This window comes from Protopterus annectens, chromosome 6.part0 (genome assembly GCF_019279795.1).
Source record: "Protopterus annectens isolate FY-2018-M chromosome 6.part0, PAN1.0, whole genome shotgun sequence".
Classification (NCBI taxonomy): domain Eukaryota; kingdom Metazoa; phylum Chordata; order Ceratodontiformes; family Protopteridae; genus Protopterus; species Protopterus annectens.
Genome location: NC_056737.1, coordinates 1,163,735,675 through 1,163,759,933, shown reverse-complemented (window position 1 = coordinate 1,163,759,933; position 24,259 = coordinate 1,163,735,675).

The window sequence follows — 24,259 nt, the reverse complement described above, 5'->3', positions numbered from 1 at the left end:
TTGTATTTTCCTAGTCACCAGAGGAGGACAAAGAAATGTGCAGTGTGTGTTTTGTAAGAACAAAGAAATGTGCAGTGTGTGTTTTGTAAGAACAAAGAAATGTGCAGTGTGTGTTTTGAAAGAACAAAGAAATGTGCAGTGTGTGTTTTGTAACTGGCCTGCAAATGTTATTACCAAGGTGTAAGATTGCAACCACACAATGACATAAATGCTCAACTGCTGAAAGTATTTGGCTAGAAGTCTGAGGTTCACTTGTTTCTTTCTTTTTTTCTTTTTTCTAAATTGTGTGTATATATATATATATATATATATATATATATATATATACATCTTATTATTCATAAATCTACTTTCTTTTTGATTTTGGCTGAATCCAAAATGCTTCCTGTTTCAGAAAGTTAACAGCAAGTGAAAGACTGCTCCAGCTCTGGTGTGTAATATTACACCTGTTTACAAATGGAGCTTTGCAATAGTATATGCCAGTTTGACATAAGGCTGTGTTAAATGACCACCCTGAAATTCTCATACCAAAATTCGACACAGTTAAAAAGTTGAGCCCCCTGCATAGCAATGAATTAAAAAGGTGAAGGAACTACTTTAGATTAAAATACATTACAAAACCTATAATCATCATGCATAAACTACAAACTCAAAATATGATACTGAAAAAATAATAAGATACCCATTTTATAAATGTAATAAGTTACTTGGGTGTGCCCATGTTATATGAGCTGCGATTATTTTAAGCACCTGTAGGAGCTAGCTTGGTTCAGAACAGCTTTATTTTTTGGAACAGACTGATAAAATTATGTAAGAGGTTGCTGATGCCAGGTTTTAGGAGAAGCCAGGAGTCAGAGAACATCACAGGTAGAATGGCATTAATTTTGGCTCCTCGACAGTATAGTATTTAGCATTGTAAATTGGGACTTCCATAACAACTCGCATGATGATCTCCAGGCCTTTATCATTTGGTTGCTTGTAGTGGGATGAACGTACTGATATTCATTTATTCAAAGAATTACATTTTGCTACAGAGTTGCTCCTTCTTTATTCTAATGTATTTCTATTGAGGTATACCTAAAATATCAAACTCCAAAGCTACAGACAATCCAAAAACCAGCGAACAACGGACTAGACCGAAAGAAGTTTAATAGCAAATATAATATAAAATTCACCACAATCAGAATAAGCACTTTCGTTTGGCGCCTGCCAAACTTTTTCAAAACAGACAAGCTGTGCCTTAAGGAGAAGCATATGCATATTGTTTACTATATCAATTTCTTTTTGTGTTTCTCTGATTTTGAGATTATATTTATCCTGTAATTGGATAACGAATTGTGCCTACTTCTGAAAACAAGAATTTGAGAAATGTGGACTCCAGCATTTATGTCTTGTATGAACTCTGGCTCTCAAGACAAGATATTAATGACATGCAGGTGGGAGTGTTAGTGTTCTGTTGCTGTACATTCCTAGTACTACACCTGGTTCCAGGTGTCTGTGCTTACAAAGTTGAGGAAAGTTGTACAGGGGCATTACATTCCTAGTACTACATCTAGTTCCAGGTGTCTGTGCTTACAAAGTTGTGGAAAGTTGTACAGAGGTATTACATTCCTAGTACTACACCTAGTTCCAGGTGTCTGTGCTTACAAAGTTGTGGAAAGTTGTACAGGGGCATTACATTCCTAGTACTACACCTAGTTCCAGGTGTCTGTGCTTACAAAGTTGTGGAAAGTTGTACAGGGGCATTATGTTCCTAGTATTACACCTAGTTCCAGGTGTCTATGCTTACAAAGTTGTGGAAAGTTGTACACAGTCATTATATTCCTAGTACTACACCTAGTTCCAGGTGTCTTTGCTTACAAAGTTGTGGAAAGTTGTACAGGGACATTACATTCCTAGTACTACACCTGGTTCTAGGTGTCTGTGCTTACAAAGTTGTGGAAAGTTGTAAAGGGGCATTACATTCCTAGTACTACACCTAGTTCCAGGTTTGTGTGCTTACAAAGTTGTGGAAAGTTGTACAGGGGCATTACATTCCTAGTACTACACCTGGTTCTAGGTGTCTGTGCTTACAAAGTTGTGGAAAGTTGTACATGGGCATTACATTCCTAGTACTACACCTAGTTCCAGGTGTCTGTGCTTACAAAGTTGTGGAAAGTTGTAATGGTCATTATATTCCTAGTACTACACCTAGTTCCAGGTGTCTCTGCCTACAAAGTTGTGGAAAGTTGTACAGGGGCATTACATTCCTAGTACTACACCTAGTTCCAGGTGTCTGTGCTTACAAAGTTGTGGAAAATTGTACAGGGGCATTACATTCCTAGTACTACACCTAGTTCCAGGTGTCTGTGCTTACAAAGTTGTGGAAAGTTGTACATGGTCATTATATTCCTAGTACTACACCTAGTTCCAGGTGTCTGTGCTTACAAAGTTGTGGAAAGTTGTACAGGGGCATTACATTCCTAGTACTACACCTAGTTCCAGGTGTCTGTGCTTACAAAGTTGTGGAAAGTTGTACATGGTCATTATATTCCTAGTACTACACCTAGTTCCAAGTGTCTCTGCTTATAAAGTTGTGGAAAGTTGTACAGGGGTATTACGTTCCTAGTATTACACCTAGTTCCAAGTGTCTGTGCTTACAAAGTTGTGGAAAGTTGTACAGGGGTATTACATTCCTAGTATTACACCTAGTTCCAAGTGTCTGTGCTTACAAAGTTGTGGAAAGTTGTACAGGGGCATTACATTCCTAGTACTACACCTGGCTCTAGGTGTCTGTGCTTACAAAGTTGTGGAAAGTTGTACAGGGGTATTACATTCCTAGTACTACACCTAGTTCCAGGTGTCTCTGCTTACAAAGTTGTGTAAAGTTGTAAAGGGGCATTACATTCCTAGTACTACAACTAGTTCCAAGTGTCTCTGCTTACAAAGTTGTGGAAAGTTGTACAGGGTCATTATATTCCTAGTACTACACCTAGTTCCAAGTGTCTCTGCTTACAAAGTTGTGGAAAGTTGTACAGGGGCATTACATTCCTAGTATTACACCTGGCTGTAGGTGTCTGTGCTTACAAAGTTGTGGAAAGTTGTACAGGGTCATTACATTCCTAGTACTACACCTAGTTCCAGGTGTCTGTGCTTACAAAGTTGTGGAAAGTTGTAGAGGGTCATTATATTCCTAGTACTACACCTAGTTCCAGGTGTTTGTGGTTACAAAGTTGTGGAAAGTTGTACATGGGCATTACATTCCTAGTACTACACCTGGTTGTAGGTGTCTGTGCTTACAAAGTTGTGGAAAGTTGTACATGGGCATTACATTCCTAGTACTACACCTAGTTCCAGGTGTCTGTGCTTACAAAGTTGTGGAAAGTTATACAGGGATATTTATTACGTTCCTAGTATTACACCTAGTTCCAGGTGTCTCTGCTTACAAAGTTGTGGAAAGTTGTACATGGGCATTACATTCCTAGTACTACACCTAGTTCCAGGTGTCTCTGCTTACAATGTTGTGGAAAGTTGTACATGGGCATTACATTCCTAGTATTACACCTAGTTCCAAGTGTCTCTGCTTACAAAGTTGTGGAAAGTTGTACATGGGCATTACATTCCTAGTACTACACCTAGTTCCAGGTGTCTCTGCTTACAATGTTGTGGAAAGTTGTACATGGGTATTACATTCCTAGTACTACACCTAGTTCCAGGTGTCTGTGCTTACAAAGTTGTGGAAGTTGTACAGGGGCATTACATTCCTAGTACTACACCTAGTTCCAGGTGTCTCTGCTTACAATGTTGTGGAAAGTTGTACATGGGCATTACATTCCTAGTACTATACCTAGTTCCAAGTGTCTCTGCTTACAAAGTTGTGGAAGTTGTACAGGGGCATTACATTCCTAGTACTACACCTGGTTCTAGGTGTCTCTGCTTACAAAGTTGTGGAAAGTTGTACAGGGGCATTACATTCCTAGTACTACACATAGTTCCAGGTGTCTGTGCTTACAAAGTTGTGGAAAGTTGTACATGTGCATTACATTCCTAGTACTACACCTAGTTCCAGGTGTCTGTGCTTACAAAGTTGTGGAAAGTTGTACATGGGCATTACATTCCTTGTACTACACCTAGTTCCAGGTGTCTCTGCTTACAAAGTTGTGGAAGTTGTACATGGTCATTACATTCCTAGTACTACACCTAGTTCCAGGTGTCTCTGCTTACAAAGTTGTGGAAGTTGTACAGGGGCATTACATTCCTAGTACTACACCTAGTTCCAGGTGTCTCTGCTTACAAAGTTGTGGAAAGTTGTACATGAGCATTACATTGCTAGTACTACACCTAGTTCCAAGTGTCTCTGCTTACAAAGTTGTGGAAATTATACATGGGCATTACATTCCTAGTACTACACCTAGTTCCAAGTGTCTGTGCTTACAAAGTTGTGGAAAGTTGTACGTGGGCATTACATTCCTAGTACTACACCTAGTTCCAGGTGTCTGTGCTTACAAAGTTGTTGAAAGTTGTACATGGGCATTACATTCCTAGTACTACACCTAGTTCATGGTGTCTGTGCTTACAAAGTTGTGGAAAGTTGTACAGGGGCATTACATTCCTAGTACTACACCTAGTTCCAGGTGTCTGTGCTTACAAAGTTGTGGAAGTTGTACAGGGGTATTACCTTCCTAGTACTACACTTTTGATCTTTTGAAGCTTTCCTTATTGTCTTATTTGCAATTTAAACATGTTATAGTTCCATAGGTATGTTCTAGGCTAATGGCCCTGGGGCCTTTAAAAGCCTACCCATAGGATTACCCTAGCATAGTGCCACCCCATCTTAGTTCCCAGTGCCTCTGTCGAGTAGAGCCACTGGAGTTATCCCTGGGGTGAATTTTCTGTTTCCCATCCACTCATCAAGATTTCTCTTGAAGAGGGTCAGTGAGGTGCTCTGTCTGACATGCATGGGAAGTTGACCTGTGTTCCCAGATCTCTTGTAATGTCTTCTGTGTTCAGTGGACTACCATTAATGTGGTAATTCATGGGAACTGGGTTTTTCCCAAAGGGGATGACGATACATTTTTTGGCATTGAGCTTAAGGCCATGGTTCTGACACCTTTCGTTGGTCACAGTTAGGCCATTCTGTAGGATGTCAACATCACTTGGGGAGTTAATAATAGCTCCTAACTTGCAATCGTCTGCAAACTTTGTCAGCCAGAGTCCTTCGTGTTGGCCTGGACTTCAGTGAAGTAGATACCAAACAGGCGAGGACCCAGGACCAAACCCTGTGGGACTCCACTCGTGACTAATCAGTAGTCTGACTTGGAGTCAACTACTTTCACACTCAGGGTTCTATCTGTGAGCCAGTTTGCAACCCACCTAGTGATATAGGAGTCGATGCCAAGCTTAGTGAGTTTTTCTATGATTCCTGAGTGGGGAATGGTATCAAAAGTCTTGGCCAGAACAAGGTAGGCTGTATGAACCCCACCTTACCTTCATCCAAAACTCTGGTGACTGACTCAAAGAAGTCGATCAAGTTGAGCAGGCATGATGTACCCTTCACAAAACTAAACTGTGTGGGATCCAGAGTTTGGAGATTCCATATATCCTTGTTTATTAGGCCCATGATGATGCGTTCCATAGCTTTGCATATCAGACTCGTCAGGCTAAAGGGGCGATAGTTCTCAGGGTCTGTAGTCACTCCATCTTTGTGGAGAGGGATGACTGTAGCAGTGCACCATTTAGTAGGGACAAAGCCTGAGGTGAGGCTGAGATTGAACAGGGCACACAGGTGAGGTGCCAGTTCATTCTGTAGTTCATGTAGAGCACAGCCATGGATACTGTCAGGTCCCATAGAAGCTGTATTTGTGGCCTTGAACAGTGCTGTTTTAACTTGTGCAGAAGTAATACTGTGTGCCTGGCAATCTACTGGTATTGTGATTGGTCCTTTGGGGGGGTGGAGGGGTAATGTTGGCACTGAATCTGTCGGCCAGTATACTGGCAATATCTGTTGGCTCGGTATAGGAGGTACCATTGTGCAGTAGCTCAGAGCAAATCTGGGTATTGCCATGGAGATTCTTTACATAACTATAGAAGGCCTTGTGGTTCTTTTTACTATCTACTGCAATTCTGTTTTCATACCTATCTTTTAGAGGATTTGATGAGGGATCTCAACTTTTTGTTGAGGCAGATAAGGGTGGTTTTCCAGTCTTGTGACTTCACCTTATTCTGCATCAGTTTCCTCCTTCTTTTGTAGAGTTTGTTTATGGCAGGAGACCACCAGATTGGTTTCCTTTTTTTGGAGGAGAGTGTATTGGTTCTATTGAGTATGGTGAGATCCATGCATTTGTGTACGTGTTCGTACAGTGCATTGATGAATGATTCTGCAGTCACACAACTGTTCTCCATTTGCATGGGTACCGTAAAGTTATCCACCTCTGTTTTTAGGATCTCAAAATTAACTTTGGAAAAGTTTTTCATGGTGGTTACCTTTGCTGTGGGGGTGGGAGGGATGTGGATTTCCAAGGTGATTAGTTTATGGTCGTATCTAACCAGGGAGGAGCTGACTATTGGTGTAGAGCAACAGTTGCCCATGCTAGTAACGACCAGGTCAAGGATGTTGCTTCCTCTAGTGGGGGTAAGAATGAGCTGGTCCAGGGCATTGGAATTAATGAACTCCAGGAAACGCTGGGCAAGTGTATAGGTACATGAGTAGTTTACCCAGTTAATGGAGGTGTATTTGAAGTCACCTAATAAGAGAGTGTTAGGTTGGACCCTGATATTCTCCAGGGTGCTTAGGAACGTGGAGTGCGAGTCTTGGGATATGGTTGGGGAACTATAGCAGGCTACAACCTGAATCACTGTCTTACCCAGTGTTAGCTGCACTTTAAGTATCTCTGATGCATTATGTTGGGCTACCAGTCTGGAGGTGTGCGCATCCTTTATGAATATGGAGACACCACCGCCTTTGGAACATTGGTCTAAGTTCTGGGGCCGAAAAGTGTGGAATGAGTTATAGCCTGGTAGTGCAGGGGTGCTTTCTGCTGCATTGAACCAGGTGTCTGTTACAACACAAATGTCAATTTTCTCCATTTTAAGGAGTGCCTTGAGCGAGTGCATTTTGAGATTTAGACTTCATGCGTTGAGCAACATGACCCTCAGATTGCATTTGTTTGTCCTTTGTTTGCTTTAACTGGAAACCTGGAAGGTGTGAAATGTCGCAATTGGCAGACACTTAGGATGATCAAAAGTATGCTCATATATCTTCTGTTTACAAAGGCAGCAACCTTGGTATTTTAGCTCCAAATTACTTTTTTAAGCTCTGTATTTTAAAAACATGCATTCAAGGAAATTATATGTTTTTCTGTACAATAGTGAAACATGAGCAATAGTAAGCAGTGAAACCATCTTTTTTTTGTTTGCACTGCAGTTACATCAGGTAAGTCTGTAGTCTGTTGCCATCTGGCTAAGTATTTTTTTCTTTTTTTCTCCCTGCTAATCTGGAGTGCATACATTTGTTATGTATATATGTTTCAACTCACTTCTACTGAAGGCTTCTCTTCTGCTATACACACAAACTAACATTGCACCATAATTTTACTACTGACCAGTGACATCTCCCCCACCTCTTCTTATCACAAACTGCAAGGCAAAACACTTAACCACATTGTCAAAGCTCACTCTGAACTCAAAACATTTCCAACCTTACCTTCAGCTCTACACATATTACAGAATAACATAATCTCTATTTACACCTGATATTAAAAACACACAAATACCTCTTTTACTATTTTAAACCCACCATCACAGTTGACATGGTTCTCCTAACCTGACTAGTCTCTTTACTGTTAAATCTCAACCTTGTTACAGCTATATCCTTGCATACTCCCCACACCAATACACGTCAACAACCTCCTCCAACCCTCTCCTCAATAAGCAGTGCAGCTTCTCACCTATCTCCTCACAGCTTTTCCCCTATACCCTCTCATATTATTCAAGCCACAAATTGTCTTCCTCACCTACTACAAAACCACACTTGACATCAGTACCATCACCTAGGAATAATAAACACTTCCCATGGTACTCATTCCTCATTACCTATCTGCTCAAATGTGGAGACATACATCCTAACCCTGGCCCACCCTCTAATCCTAACCACAAGAGTAACCCCAAAGATTTAAACATACATACACTGAGCCTTAGAAGTATATGTAACGAAATAGCTCTACTGCATGCCTGGATTGATTAAAATAAACCTGACATACTAGCCCTTACAGAAACATGGCTACACCCCAACATAAAAGACTTAGAAATAATACCTCCAAACTTTGCAATAACCAGAAGAGATAGATCTAAAAAAAGGGGGGAGGGATAGCACTCGTATATCCTTCTATGCTCAACATCACACCCTACAGCAGTAATATACCCATCTTTTCCAATGCTGAGGTACAAATCTCTTTTTTGAACCTCAACATATCAAAAATAATTTGCATAATAGTAAAATATATATATCCCATCAGGTAACAATATACCAGTGTTGAAAATATTTTTTCCTGGACATCCCAAACAATAAACCTTGAAACATTAATCTTAGGAGACGTAAATACAGATTGGCAAACCATAGCTTCCAACTCCCCCACAAATAGTATAAATATGTATGTTTTTTTTTCAGCTTATCAATACTCCAGCAAGTTACAGCAAATACCTTACCTGCCAATCCACCCTAGACTGGATCCTAGTATCCCACCCCATCAATTACCCCTCTTTTGGTACACTGTGTAGCTACCTCAGTGATCAATTGCCAGCATATTCCCTTAGAACTAACTCCCAACAACTAAGGGTACACACTATAAAATCAGTCAGGAACTCAACTAATTTGTGTCAGCATAAATTCAATAATCTCCTACATGAAATAGACTGGACACCCCTTAAACAACTACCCCTTAATGCTGCTGTACTATACTTTAATAACACCTTCCTTCACATACATAGTACCCCAGCTCCCATTCGTATGAAAAGAATCAAAAAGAACTAAACACCATGGCTGTCTAAGGAATGTAAACACCTGATGTAGCACCATGGCTGTCTAAGGAATGTAAACACCTGATGAAGCACCATGGCTGTCTAAGGAATGTAAACACCTGATGAAGCACCATGGCTGTCTAAGGAATGTAAACACCTGATGAAGCACCATGGCTGTCTAAGGAATGTAAACACCTGATGAAGCACCATGGCTATCTAAGGAATGTAAATACCTGATGAAGCACCATGGCTGTCTAAGGAATGTAAATAGCTGATGAAGCAAAGGGACCTAGCTGGTCAACCTGGAAACAAAACAAAAATGAACAAAATCATGTTAATTTCAAAACACGACGTAACAAAGTGACAAAACTAATCAACAGGGATAGGAAGCCATATTATTCTCAGCTTCAACTCCAACATAAAATCAACCCCAGTAGATTTTGGCACTTCATATCTTCTCTACTTAGCCCTGGAAGAAATGGTGAGCACACCCTATCATCTGATACCCCTCCATCACAAATAGCTGAAAACTTTAACAAGCACTTCATAAAATCAGTTTTGGCCCTACTAACACCCCTAATCCTGGACTCCCCCCACTCTTCAACCTATTCAGATGCCAACCACAGACCATCAACTACTTCTAACCCTGTCATTATTAACCCCCTTACTCAGCAAAATGTCATACAGACCCCATTCTCATTTCAGCCCATATCCACTGAAACCATTAAAAAACTGCTACAAAAACTAAAACCCTGCTCTACCTCAGCTGACAATCTCCCACCATACTGCCTCGCCTACCCAATCAGTATCCTTATAAGTAGGTCTTTTTCTGAATCAGAAGTACCTACCATATGGAAACAATCTCACATCATCCCCATCCACAAAGGAGGCACCTCTTTTGAACCCTCCAATTTCATCCTATATCCATCTTGTCACTCATATCCAAAATTCTCGGAAGGTGTATCCATCAGCAGGTAATGCAATATCTAGTGCAAAACAATCTTTTAACCAAAACCCACATGGCTTGCGACCTAGCCACAGCACAGCTACAGCTCTATTATGCTTTACAGACACAATGAACAAGGCTAGAGATGCAGGATGCTATACAGCCTCAGTATTCCTTGATCTCTCCAAGGTCTTTGACACAGTGTCTCACCCCTTACTTTTGAATGCGCTGTCTAACTTAGGCTTCTCACATAACATAGTAAAATGGTTTCAGAGCTTCATCAAGGATCATAAACAAGCAGTGAAATGGTCCAATAAACTCTCACTCCTTCTCCAGAGCCCTACTGGAGTCCCACAAGGCTCAATCCTAGGATCCCTACTCTTCAACATTTTCACAAACAACCTTCACACTGCCTCTCACTCTGGGACCCTCATTCAGTATGCTGATGATTCCACCATAATCTGTACTGTTCAATCACTACTAGAACTACTTTCAAAGACTCAACAATCCTTTACAGCAGTCGAATCCTGGCTAAAAAGTGCCCAATTCTTTCTTAATCCAAAGAAGACAAAACTAGTACTCTTTCATCCCAAAATCACCTGCCCTGTAACTGATCATTTCAACATCCTTGCATCTGACAACACTGTCATGGAAATAGTTCAGGAAACCAAATCTCTAGGTGTTGTCATTGACAAACTTTAATTTGACCCCCATATACAGCAAAATATAAAGAACATTCATCAAAAACTGGGAGTCTTACATAGAAACAAACATTTCTTTACTGCAGCAACCAAAACTATCCTTGCAAAAACATTTTTACTTCCCTCCCTTCTTTATGGTGCCCCTATCCTAACTAACTTACAAACTTATACCCTAAGCAAGTTGGAACAGTGCTACAACAAAGTTGCAAAGTTTGCCACAAACTGTAAATATCACACACACACCAGTGTAAACTACTCCTAGAATTAAACTGTCTTGAACTCCCCATGCAACTTGCCTTTATTCAGCTATCCACCTTGCACAACCTTATTTTCAAGTTTACCGCCTGCCCTGCACTAGCCAATCTAGTCACACCTTACACACCAAATTGATCCCTACGATCAGAAGACAAAAATCTCTTAGCTATCTCAAAACCCACAAGAAAACTAGGTCACTCTCTGTATTCAAACTCTGTCTCTATACATTGGAATTCACTACCTCTAGCTACCAGGTCTATGCCTGGCCTAACCCATTTCAAAGTCTCTAAAAAATCATCTAAAAAATACATGGCTCTACTCCTGCATAAAGTCGGCCTAATGCTCAGGTCTTCCTCTTCTGTCACACTTCAATCCCTCACATACTGCAAGATCCTAAAGCTCTTCTAACTCCTTCTCTGCTTCTATACCATATCCTTAAGCTGCTGCTTTATTGTGTCTATTCTTATTAACTCTCTCTCACTACTATCTGCATCACTAACTTTCTGGCTGCTCTATTCCTAACTGAAACTAACATCATATTTTGCATGTACTATTACAATCAATGCCACACATTGCACTACCTACATACTATTTTTTGGCCACTACATCATGTATGGTGAGAGTGACTATAATTGTCTATAATGTTTTAACTCTATAGAATTATCTAGATGTGTAGTAATATATTGCAACATCTTGTAACATAGTTTGTTCTTTCAACTTATTTCTGTATAGTAATTTCTAATGTCATTTTTTTATTGTATTGGATTATACTGTATTTGTATTATCTGTATTTGGAGCTTTTCTCCCCAGGCCTCTGCTGAAAACAGATTCTGTAGACCCAGTAAGACCATCCCGGTAAACAAATGTCAAATAAATAAATAAATAAAATAAATAATTGCTGGTACATATTATTTAAAGCAGGAATGCACAGGCTTTAAGCATTCAGATAGAGCTAATAGAAGATTGTTATATATAAGTAGCTTTAGCTTCATGGAATTAAGAGTGAGTAATAGCTCCAGATGTCAGAACAAATGACATATCACTTTACTTATTGGACTTGAACAGTCTCAAGAAAAGTAATAATATGAGTGTTGAGGACAGTTTGAAGGCTGATAGTTAATGCAATGGATTGAAACCATGAACTGTTAACAAGTTGTTTCTTATAGACAAGGGTTGATTCTCATGCCTTCATCTGCCCGCTGTATGCCTCTGTACAGGTTACTTGACCAAGCAATGACCTGGGGATTTTGCAAGGATCAGATGGTCTTTTCAATGGTCTCCATGACTGTATACCAGTCCTAAAGACTGAACACTTATTTAAATGGATACAAACGACTATATGATAATAAGGGATATAAAGTTTAAACTAGTTTTTTAGAATTTTGTTGTTGGTTCATATTAGTTAAAGCAGGAATGCAAGTGCTTTGTGCATTCAGATAAAATTAAGGATTTGATCTTTTTGGACTAATAGTAATTATCAGTAGACCGTTCTTTATCTCTAAAGTTGAATTAATGAGAGATATAATTAAAAAGGAATACCAACCCATTCTTGATTTTTCAAACAATCTTGAAATCAGTGGTAAATCAGGGAGATTATATTTATACATATATATAATAATTAAGAACTATCTATTTTGTATCAATGACAACTACTGGGATTATGGTCTTCAAACAAGTGGTTCATGTTTAACTTCACTAGATAAAAAAATGTTTTAGTATTCTTAAAAAATTACAATATCATTATTTTGGAGATTATTTTCTTGGAAGAAGGTTTTACACAGATCAATTATCAGTCCACATAGAATCTGATTTTTATACAAAAAGGAAGGAATTGGTTATTTAAGGTGTAGATCCTCAATCACTGCAGATTGGCAGTATTTGGTTTATGATAGCAATGTTTTACTACCTATTTGAAAAACAAAGTTTTCTGGAATATTATAAGATTAAATAGGTCAAGGATCCAATGAAACCTACTGAAAAAACACAGATGTATTGAGGCAATATTGTTCTGTTTTGAAACCTATTAAAAGGGAAATAAGCCACTTGGACTTGATGAGTTCCGGCAGATATGAGCTTGTTTTTGAATTAGACTTATTCTGTGATGATGTGGATACTGCATGGCATATTGTGATCAGATCCTCCAAAAGACTGCCAAGGAGGCCATCATATCTCAAAGACCATATGTCCTGAGAGATAAGATCATTTATTGTCTTTTCTATGCAGGTTTTGAACAGAATGAATAACACTGAAGATAGATCTTTCTGCCAATGGTTTTCTTTATGGTAACTCTGGTGTTTTCTTACGTAATTAATTTAATAGTTTACAGTTCCAGTAATATTTTAAATTTCAAAATATTTCATTTCATTACAGCCTCAGCATTTTTCATCAGTTTGTGGATTTGATTTTCAAGATTATGATCTACTGGATGTCAAAAAGCTTGGCTGCAGTAACCTCATGTTGGCAGTTATTTTCTAATCTAGATGTTCATACCAAGATTATTTTTGGGACTTTAAAGAATATCTTATTCTCATTGCATGGGTAACCTTATTTCATAGTCATAGAATAAGTTATAGAAGGCATCGCAAAATGTAATTTGTCACATTTTTCTTCTAAGATTAGCATTTTTAGCATTAAGTTCCTCCGTGTGGTGTTAGCTCCAACATAAGTACATTTCAGGCATAAACATTCAAGCAAACCCATTAGACTTCACATTATAGACTTGACAGAGATTATCTCTGTATAACCTGTAAGAAATTTCTAGTAAGGATAGTTAGTGAAGCCTATCCAAATAACTTTTCCTACATTACAATTATAGAAGTATTGTACCTTTTCAGGTTGTTCCAGGTAGCTTGTCATATGCAGAGTGCAGTACTGAATTCTATAATAGATCAGACCACTGAAATATGAAGCGACAGAATGTCCTCCTTGGAATGAGGTGAGACACAATTTAGAAATAGATGTGCTACAGAATGTGCTTCTATGATTTTGATAGATACATACTGGCCAAAGTCTAAATTGTTGCCTATGATTTTACAGGTATTTATTCATGGTGTCATTTTTATGGTTTGAACATTCCAGTCCTTATGGGCAATAGTGTTGAATGGCTTAAAAGGATAGAGATAAGAAGCTTGCAATATTGGTCCTTCATCTAGCACTATTGTTATTTATTTAAAGAATCTCACAACATTTAGAGACAAGATTTCCCCTTAACAAATATAAAAAAGTGCTAAAAGGTGGTCAACAAAACTTTACTAAGTACTTTCTTTACATCTGAAAGATGCTGCATGCAGTTTTCTTTTGCAATACTACATTTATTTATTTATTGCATTTGTTTACCGGGGAGGTCCACTGGACCAAAAAGTGCCCATTTTCAGTGGAGGCCCAGGGAGAAAAGCTCCACAAAGATATATACAATACATACATTTTTGAAATATACACTGTATACATTGTATATATTTTGATAAAAACACAAATAGCACTTATAACAATAGGAAACAGTAAACAGAGTTTTTGACAAATGGAAAGGTAATACGCCTGTAAATAGATGTAACTACTGACAGTACAAATTGTTATTGATACTGAAAGAGGCAGTGCAGCTGAGTGTAAAATATCAACTGACAATACATTTACACCAGGGTACAGAAGTGGATTATCTATCAGGAGTAAAAGTGATGGTTAGGAGGTAGCAGAAGATGGAGAGATGAGAGGTGGGAGTAGAAGAGGGGAAGAGGCAAAGCAGGTATGGAATAAGTGGAGAGACAATATCAGGCTATGTGTTGTGAGGAGTTGATGCACGTACATTGCCAGTGGGAGGAGAGATGTAGTTTCAAAGATTTTTTGAACAGTTGTATTGCTAGTGGACCTAAGTGAGGGTGGGAAAGAGTTCCATAGCTTAGCAGTGGAAAAGGAGTGGGGTATTTGACCCGGCAGAAAAGATGGTTTTCTCTACCTGTAGGAACATATGGTTTTCAGTGCAGTCAGTTTATTCAACCTTATTTCTTTTTTAATATACCTGGCATGAAACTTTTTAAATTCTCCATTAATGTTGTTAAATTTAACACCCCAAAGTGCATGCTTCCATTTTCATAATATCCCTGATTCACACTTGCAAAAGTGGGAATCTACATTCAGTAGCATTGTTCTTAATCTACGTACAGTACAAGATATTCTTGCAAACACTTCCTTGAAAGTACTCTAAATATTTTTGAGTTTTGTGGCATACCTAGATAAAAAAGAAATCCATTGTCACTTTTATTTATCTTAACTTCCAATAAAATATTCCATTCATGGGTAAGCTTCACCACTATTACTAACTCAAATCACTCTGTGCCTTCTATGCATTACTTACTAATCATTTTATCATTGGACTATTACCCCTAGCTTCTATTAATAAAAACATGGTCTTAGTGGGGGTGCCTTCTGCTATCTCCATCAAACCGATATTCCTTGCTGTACCAATGAAAAAAATTCACATTCCAGCAGCAGAAAATTTCTTAAAACCTACATTTGCTTCATTTGCTTCTAAGTATACCATTTATCGCCAAACCCTAAATTATTCCCACTAAATCACTCTGTTCTTTCCTTTCCTCCAGTATCTCAAACCAGCTTCCACTTGGACACCTAGTTTACTTTTCTTTAGCTGCTAAGGAAACCAGTTAGGGGTTTAACCCCTTCATTATCAAGTTACAATGTAAAACAGAGAAAAGCTTTAGGGCAAGACTATATCAACACACCTATTGTATATAGAAGGGCAAAATGACAAACTCCCTTTCTAAACATTCTAATGTTTTCTCCAACACAAGAAAGCATCTGTTTTCTGTACTTGAGAAGGTATAGGCTTGTCCCAGTGGAGTGACTGTAAAAAATAAACTGGAATTTCTTGATTTTCTGTTGTTGTTGTGTCTTTCGGCTTTTCCCGGTTAGGGGTCGCCACTGCGGAACTCCTGTCCGCTAATGATTGGCAGTAGACTTTTACATGCCGAGTTGCCAGCTCTGACACACAACCTTTAATGAAGGTACGCTCATTCACGCATGTCTCCACACAGAAGACGCTCTAGCTGAGAATCGAGCAGGACAATGTCTTAATGTGAGGCGATAAGGCTACCGCAGCACCACCACCGCAGTCAATTTCTTGATTTTCTGTGATTACTCAGAACTGACACAACAAGTTCTCCAGATCTCAAAGAGTATGCTAGTATAGCAAGTGTGTTAAGAACTATATCTGCTATCCATAGGTTCATATGTGTGTACTAGACTAATGGCCCTGGGGCCTTTACTAGCCTAGCCATAGGATTACCCTGGCATCATAAAACTTAAACGGGTAAAAGTATTTTCATTTTTTAATTTGTGTCATTAGACTTTGCTCATATTCACTATGTGAGTTTTTTTACTACATCTAATGGTGATGTATCTGTAACATTTTATGGCAATTTGCAACTATGTTTTTGTGTGTGTGTGTGTGTTCTGGCAATTTATAGACTAGGACTACTTAGTGTACAGGAAGGATATGTTGTTGTTTTACTTCTTGATCACATGATGGGTTCTTAAAGATGAAATATCTGGGACTGCTCATTGTTTATGTCCTGATGAAGTCTGAACTTAATAAAAAGAAAGAACTCAACCATTTTACTCTTTTATTAATTTTTTCAAAAAGGCTTTTGAATATTTTTACTGGGTAATGTGAGAATGCACTTTTATGGTTCTCAAGAACTACTTACATGAAAGTAACATATCCTGTTTCATAACCATGACAGTACCACATCCTGTTTCATAACCATGACAGTACCGCATCCTGTTTCATAACCATGACAGCACCATATCCTCTTTCATAACCATGACAGTACCACATCCTGTTTCATAACCATGACAGCACCATATCACATTTCATAACCATGACAGTACCACATCCTGTTTCATAACCATGACAGTACCATATCCTGTTTCATAACCATGACAGTGCCACATCCTGTTTCATAACCATGACAGTACCATATCACATTTCATAACCATGACAGTACTATATCCCGTTTCATAACCATGACAGTACTATATCCTGTTTCATAACCATGACAGCACCATATCCTGTTTCATAACCATGACAGTACCATATCCTGTTTCATAACCATGACAGTGCCATATCCTGTTTCATAACCATGACAGTACCATATCCTGTTTCATAACCATGACAGTGCCATATCCTGTTTCATAACCATGACAGTGCCATATCCTGTTTCATAACCATGACAGTACCATATCCTGTTTCATAACCATGACAGTACCATATCCTGTTTCATAACCATGACAGTACCATATCCTGTTTCATAACCATGACAGTACCATATCCTGTTTCATAACCATGACAGTGCCATATCCTGTTTCATAACCATGACAGTACCATATCCTGTTTCATAACCATGACAGTACCATATCCTGTTTCATAACCATGACAGTACCATATCCTGTTTCATAACCATGACAGTGCCATATCCTGTTTCATAACCATGACAGTACCATATCCTGTTTCATAACCATGACAGTGCCATATCCTGTTTCATAACCATGACAGTGCCATATCCTGTTTCATAACCATGACAGTACCATATCCTGTTTCATAACCATGACAGTACCATATCCTGTTTCATAACCATGACAGTACCATATCCTGTTTCATAACCATGACAGTACCATATCCTGTTTCATAACCATGACAGTACCATATCCTGTTTCATAACCATGACAGTACCATATCCTGTTTCATAACCATGACAGTACCATATCCTGTTTCATAACCATGACAGTGCCATATCCTGTTTCATAACCATGACAGTACCATATCCTGTTTCATAACCATGACAGTACCATATCCTGTTTCATAACCATGACAGTACTATATCCCGTTTCATAACCATGACAGTACCATATCCTGTTTCATAACCATGACAGTACCATATCGTGTTTCATAACCATGACAGTGCCATATCCTGTTTCATAACCATGACAGTACCATATCCTGTTTCATAACCATGACAGTGCCATATCCTGTTTCATAACCATGACAGTACCATATCCTGTTTCATAACCATGACAGTACCATATCCTGTTTCATAACCATGACAGTACCATATCCTGTTTCATAACCATGACAGTACCATATCCTGTTTCATAACCATGACAGTGCCATATCCTGTTTCATAACCATGACAGTACCATATCCTGTTTCATAACCATGACAGTACTATATCCCGTTTCATAACCATGACAGTACCATATCCTGTTTCATAACCATGACAGTACCATATCCTGTTTCATAACCATGACAGTACCATATCCTGTTTCATAACCATGACAGTGCCATATCCTGTTTCATAACCATGACAGTGCCATATCCTGTTTCATAACCATGACAGTACCATATCCTGTTTCATAACCATGACAGTGCCATATCCTGTTTCATAACCATGACAGTACCATATCCTGTTTCATAACCATGACAGTACCATATCCTGTTTCATAACCATGACAGTACCATATCCTGTTTCATAACCATGACAGTACCATATCCTGTTTCATAACCATGACAGTACCATATCCTGTTTCATAACCATGACAGTACCATATCCTGTTTCATAACCATGACAGTGCCATATCCTGTTTCATAACCATGACAGTACCATATCCTGTTTCATAACCATGACAGTACCATATCCTGTTTCATAACCATGACAGTACCATATCCTGTTTCATAACCATGACAGTACCATATCCTGTTTCATAACCATGACAGTACCATATCCTGTTTCATAACCATGACAGTGCCATATCCTGTTTCATAACCATGACAGTACCATATCCTGTTTCATAACCATGACAGTGCCATATCCTGTTTCATAACCATGACAGTGCCATATCCTGTTTCATAACCATGACAGTACCATATCCTGTTTCATAACCATGACAGTACCATATCCTGTTTCATAACCATGACAGTACCGCATCCTGTTTCATAACCATGACAGTACCATATCCTGTTTCATAACCATGACAGTACTATATCCCGTTTCATAACCATGACAGTACCATATCCTGTTTCATAACCATGACAGTACCATATCCTGTTTCATAACCATGACAGTACCATATCCTGTTTCATAACCATGACAGTGCCATATCCTGTTTCATAACCATGACAGTACCATATCCTGTTTCATAACCATGACAGTACCATATCCTGTTTCATAACCATGACAGTGCCATATCCTGTTTCATAACCATGACAGTGCCATATCCTGTTTCATAACCATGACAGTGCCATATCCTGTTTCATAACCATGACAGTACCATATCCTGTTTCATAACCATGACAGTGCCATATCCTGTTTCATAACCATGACAGTACCATATCCTGTTTCATAACCATGACAGTACCATATCCTGTTTCATAACCATGACAGTACTATATCCTGTTTCATAACCATGACAGTACCATATCCTGTTTCATAACCATGACAGTGCCATATCCTGTTTCATAACCATGACAGTACCATATCCTGTTTCATAACCATGACAGTGCCATATCCTGTTTCATAACCATGACAGTACCATATCCTGTTTCATAACCATGACAGTACCATATCCTGTTTCATAACCATGACAGTACCATATCCTGTTTCATAACCATGACAGTACCATATCCTGTTTCATAACCATGACAGTACCATATCCTGTTTCATAACCATGACAGTACCATATCCTGTTTCATAACCATGACAGTGCCATATCCTGTTTCATAACCATGACAGTACCATATCCTGTTTCATAACCATGACAGTACCATATCCTGTTTCATAACCATGACAGCACCATATCCTGTTTCATAACCATGACAGTACCATATCCTGTTTCATAACCATGACAGTGCCATATCCTGTTTCATAACCATGACAGTGCCATATCCTGTTTCATAACCATGACAGTGCCATATCCTGTTTCATAACCATGACAGTACCATATCCTGTTTCATAACCATGACAGTACCATATCCTGTTTCATAACCATGACAGTACCATATCCTGTTTCATAACCATGACAGTGCCATATCCTGTTTCATAACCATGACAGTACCATATCCTGTTTCATAACCATGACAGTGCCATATCCTGTTTCATAACCATGACAGTGCCATATCCTGTTTCATAACCATGACAGTACCATATCCTGTTTCATAACCATGACAGTGCCATATCCTGTTTCATAACCATGACAGTACCATATCCTGTTTCATAACCATGACAGTACCATATCCTGTTTCATAACCATGACAGTACCATATCCTGTTTCATAACCATGACAGTACCATATCCTGTTTCATAACCATGACAGTGCCATATCCTGTTTCATAACCATGACAGTACCATATCCTGTTTCATAACCATGACAGTACCATATCCTGTTTCATAACCATGACAGTACCATATCCTGTTTCATAACCATGACAGTACCATATCCTGTTTCATAACCATGACAGTACCATATCCTGTTTCATAACCATGACAGTACCATATCCTGTTTCATAACCATGACAGTGCCATATCCTGTTTCATAACCATGACAGTACCATATCCTGTTTCATAACCATGACAGTACCATATCCTGTTTCATAACCATGACAGTGCCATATCCTGTTTCATAACCATGACAGTACCATATCCTGTTTCATAACCATGACAGTACCATATCCTGTTTCATAACCATGACAGTACCATATCCTGTTTCATAACCATGACAGTGCCATATCCTGTTTCATAACCATGACAGTACCATATCCTGTTTCATAACCATGACAGTACCATATCCTGTTTCATAACCATGACAGTGCCATATCCTGTTTCATAACCATGACAGTACCATATCCTGTTTCATAACCATGACAGTACCACATCCTGTTTCATAACCATGACAGTACCATATCCTGTTTCATAACCATGACAGCACCATATCCTGTTTCATAACCATGACAGTACCGCATCCTGTTTCATAACCATGACAGTACCATATCCTGTTTCATAACCATGACAGTACCCATATCCTGTTTCATAACCATGACAGTACCATATCCTGTTTCATAACCATGACAGTACCATATCCTGTTTCATAACCATGACAGTGCCATATCCTGTTTCATAACCATGACAGTGCCATATCCTGTTTCATAACCATGACAGTACCACATCCTGTTTCATAACCATGACAGTACCATATCCTGTTTCATAACCATGACAGTACCATATCCTGTTTCATAACCATGACAGTACCATATCCTGTTTCATAACCATGACAGTACCATATCCTGTTTCATAACCATGACAGTACCATATCCTGTTTCATAACCATGACAGTACTATATCCCGTTTCATAACCATGACAGTACCATATCCTGTTTCATAACCATGACAGTACCATATCCTGTTTCATAACCATGACAGTACCATATCCTGTTTCATAACCATGACAGTGCCATATCCTGTTTCATAACCATGACAGTACCATATCCTGTTTCATAACCATGACAGTGCCATATCCTGTTTCATAACCATGACAGTACCATATCCTGTTTCATAACCATGACAGTACCACATCCTGTTTCATAACCATGACAGTACCACATCCTGTTTCATAACCATGACAGTACCACATCCTGTTTCATAACCATGACAGTACCACATCCTGTTTCATAACCATGACAGTGCCATATCCTGTTTCATAACCATGACAGTACCATATCCTGTTTCATAACCATGACAGTACCATATCCTGTTTCATAACCATGACAGTACCATATCCTGTTTCATAACCATGACAGTGCCATATCCTGTTTCATAACCATGACAGTACCATATCCTGTTTCATAACCATGACAGTGCCATATCCTGTTTCATAACCATGACAGTACCACATCCTGTTTCATAACCATGACAGTACCATATCCTGTTTCATAACCATGACAGTACCACATCCTGTTTCATAACCATGACAGTACCATATCCTGTTTCATAACCATGACAGTGCCATATCCTGTTTCATAACCATGACAGTACCACATCCTGTTTCATAACCATGACAGTGCCATATCCTGTTTCATAACCATGACAGTACCATATCCTGTTTCATAACCATGACAGTGCCACATCCTGTTTCATAGTTTCATAACCATGACAGTACCACATCCTGTTTCATAACCATGACAGTACCACATCCTGTTTCATAACCATGACAGTGCCATATCCTGTTTCATAACCATGACAGTACCATATCCTGTTTCATAACCATGACAGTACCATATCCTGTTTCATAACCATGACAGTGCCATATCCTGTTTCATAACCATGACAGTACCATATCCTGTTTCATAACCATGACAGTACCATATCCTGTTTCATAACCATGACAGTGCCATATCCTGTTTCATAACCATGACAGTACCATATCCTGTTTCATAACCATGACAGTGCCATATCCTGTTTCATAACCATGACAGTGCCACATCCTGTTTCATAACCATGACAGTACCATATCCTGTTTCATAACCATGACAGTACCATATCCTGTTTCATAACCATGACAGCACCATATCCTGTTTCATAACCATGACAGCACCATATCCTGTTTCATAACCATGACAGTACCATATCCTGTTTCATAACCATGACAGTACCACATCCTGTTTCATAACCATGACAGTACCACATCCTGTTTCATAACCATGACAGTGCCATATCCTGTTTCATAACCATGACAGTACCACATCCTGTTTCATATCCATGACAGTGCCATATCCTGTTTCATAACCATGACAGTACCACATCCTGTTTCATAACCATGACAGTACCACATCCTGTTTCATAACCATGACAGTACCACATCCTGTTTCATAACCATGACATTACGATATCCTGTTTCATAACCATGACAGTGCCATATCCTGTTTCATAACCATGACAGTACCACATCCTGTTTCATAACCATGACAGTGCCATATCCTGTTTCATAACCATGACAGTACCATATCCTGTTTCATAACCATGACAGTGCCACATCCTGTTTCATAACCATGACAGTACCATATCCTGTTTCATAACCATGACAGTACCATATCCTGTTTCATAACCATGACAGTGCCATATCCTGTTTCATAACCATGACAGTACCATATCCTGTTTCATAACCATGACAGTGCCATATCCTGTTTCATAACCATGACAGTACCACATCCTGTTTCATAACCATGACAGTGCCATATCCTGTTTCATAACCATGACAGTGCCACATCCTGTTTCATAACCATGACAGTACCATATCCTGTTTCATAACCATGACAGTACCATATCCTGTTTCATAACCATGACAGCACCATATCTTGTTTCATAACCATGACAGCACCATATCCTGTTTCATAACCATGACAGTACCACATCCTGTTTCATAACCTAAGGTATTTTGGATCCCTATTATTTCATCATCAAAGAATTGGATTGTGTGTGTGTGTGTGTGTGTGTGTGTGTGTGTGTGTGTGTGTGTGTGTGTGTGTGTGTGTGTGTGTGTGTGTGTGTGTGTGTGTGTGTGTGTGTGTGTGTGTGTGTGTGTGTGTGTGTGTGTGTGTGTGTGTGTGTGTGTGTGTGTGTGTGTGTGTGTGTGTGTGTGTGTGTGTGTGTGTGTGTGTGTGTGTGTGTGTGTGTGTGTGTGTGTGTGTCTGTGTGTGTGTGTGTGTGTGTGTGTGTGTGTGTGTGGGGTAACTGAATGGCATTTCAGACAGCATTTTCTTGAACATGCTATATGATGAACCTTTCTGTCTGAGATCTCATTATGGTGGGGATTACAAATTTGCCATTTCCCCACTGTAATGCGATCTTAGAGTTGGTATATATAATTACTTGGAGGTGTAGTGGTGCAACCCCCACAAGAGGGAGGTTCAATGAATGACATTTCCAATGAAATGCAGTTCAATGAACCGATTCTTTGATGAAGTAATATAAACCCAGTATTTCCAGTCATTATGTATAATTCATTTAAATGGCATATCTTTGAAATGAGATCCTGTTTCCTATAGTTAATATCATAAATGTTTCCACTTAGCATTATAATATTTAATATACTGTAAGTACATTATTTTAATTGTTTAGTCTCATAATACAACACTGGAATAGGGACTTTAAACCTCCTACCTCATTTGGAAGTGCCAGTTTATTTGAAGTCACATTAGGTTTACCACCAGCTCAACCAAAATCCTGTATCATGCAGTCAATCTTGTTAAATCAGTAAGAATATCAGCTGTTAAATCCTGAAACACATGGAAGAATAGTGGTAAAAG